At 40.0% G+C, this 1787-nt stretch overlaps 1 non-coding gene across 1 annotated transcript; it reads left to right on the top strand.

The window, feature by feature from the left end:
* The first annotated feature begins 300 nt into the window (after positions 1 to 300).
* Positions 301 to 407, top strand: LOC132364248 (U6 spliceosomal RNA). Its single transcript, XR_009502787.1, has one exon. It is a non-coding gene; the product is annotated as a U6 spliceosomal RNA (small nuclear RNA).
* Positions 408 to 1787: the final 1380 nt, after the last annotated feature.

The raw sequence follows: 1787 nt of genomic DNA, 5'->3' as shown, positions 1-1787 counted from the left end.
GTATAACTAGTTGAGTAACATGGCACTGTTAAAGAGTAGGAAAAAAAAGTGGGCAGTGTCTTCACGACAGATTTGTGGTCACGTATTTAAAGGCAAATATACCACATGATGAGATCATCAATTCGTAGATCAGAGAAGATGGTACACTCTTTATGCCATTTGGTGTTGAATATTAATCGTTAATTTTGGAATTTTGGAAGTGAAGCATAGTTAAAACAACAAATCCCTCTGTAAACCCTACATTTTTAGACCAAAAAGTCAAAGGGGGATAATGTATTATTTTCTTAAACTGTAATTTATGTGCTAGCTTCGGGAGCACATATACTAAAATTGTAACAATACAGAGAAGATTAGCATGGCCCCTGAGCAAGGATGACATGCAAACTCGTGAAGCGTTCCATATTTTTGATAAACCTGTTTGCAGGGCAGGCATAGAGACCCAGACACAGAGAATGGACACGGGGGTGGGGAGAGGGGTGTGGGATGAATTGGGAGATTGGGACTGCCCTATGTGCACTGCCATGTGTAAAGCAGACAGCTAGTGGAACCTGCTGTATAGCACGGGGAGCTCAGCTCGGTGCTCTGTGGTGACCTAGATGGGTGGGATGGAGGGGGGATGGGAGGTGTGGGGGTGGAAAGAAGGTCCAAGGGGGAGGGGATATAGGTATACATGTAGCTAATTCACTTCATTGTACAGCAGAAACTAACACAACATTGTACAGCAGCTATACCCCAATTTTTAAAACAAACCCTGTAATTTAATATTATAATCTTTTGTTTAATAAAATTATATTCTCAGGAATATTTTTATGTCATTATGGTAGATTGTGACTTTCTTGAAGGGTAGTTTTTTTTTTTCTATCGTCTGAAAAACAATTCTCGAGATACTTAATTTAATTAAAAAAAAAAAAAAGACTCCTTCACAGTACAAAGAAAATGGAGATTCCTTAATGACATTTTCCCTTTAAAAGACATTTTAAAGTAATAATACAAGGTGATGTAGAAGAAAATGCTTTTCTCTAGGGTACATCAAATACGGATAAGCTTACCTAAAATGGTTCAAGTTTCTCCACTGCAGCCACCGTAATTCAAGATTATCTGTGGTAAATTTAAACTGCTTGTTCAGCCTTAAAACAAATTTTAATTTACCTGAGGCTTCACACTAGACCCAGTTCACTTTAAGTCGGACCCACTTTGACCCCCGACTCAGCCCAGTTTTCAAGTCGGATTCAGTCTGACTCCGGAACCGGCGGGATTTCTAAGTTGAACCCAGTCTGACCCCGGAAGGAGTCTGACTTTTTAGTCAGACCCAGTCAGACTCCAGTTGTTTCCGGACCCAGGCCGGAAAAAGAAGTGCTCAAATAGAGTCTGAAAGCTCATAATGCAAAAGCTGCAGAGCTAAAATCTGGTATCTGAGAGTTATTTATCCACCAGCTCCGAGGCAGCGAGAGAGGAACTTAAGCGGCTTAAAGGTACCTCAGCCTGGTTGCTCGTTGCTCCTGGGGACCCTCAGGGGCCTCCTTTGGTCCCGTCTTTTAAAACCAGAGGTGTTAAGAGATAAACTAAGGTATATTTTAAAATTTAAGAATTTTTTTGAGCGAAAATCTATTTGACTCGGCAGTGCCAAACCTGAAGTGGTTACTAGCATTCCAGCTAACAGGAGCTCCGAGAGCGACTTTTTTTTTTTTTTTTTTACAATATTACTTCTTTTTTTTTTTTTTAATTAATTAATTTATTTGTTTATTTTTGGCTGTGTTGGGTCTTCGTCTCTGTGCGAGGGCTTTCTC

This window comes from Balaenoptera ricei, chromosome 3, assembly GCF_028023285.1.
Source record: "Balaenoptera ricei isolate mBalRic1 chromosome 3, mBalRic1.hap2, whole genome shotgun sequence".
NCBI lineage: Eukaryota > Metazoa > Chordata > Mammalia > Artiodactyla > Balaenopteridae > Balaenoptera > Balaenoptera ricei.
This window is presented reverse-complemented; position numbering and strand designations above follow the sequence as displayed.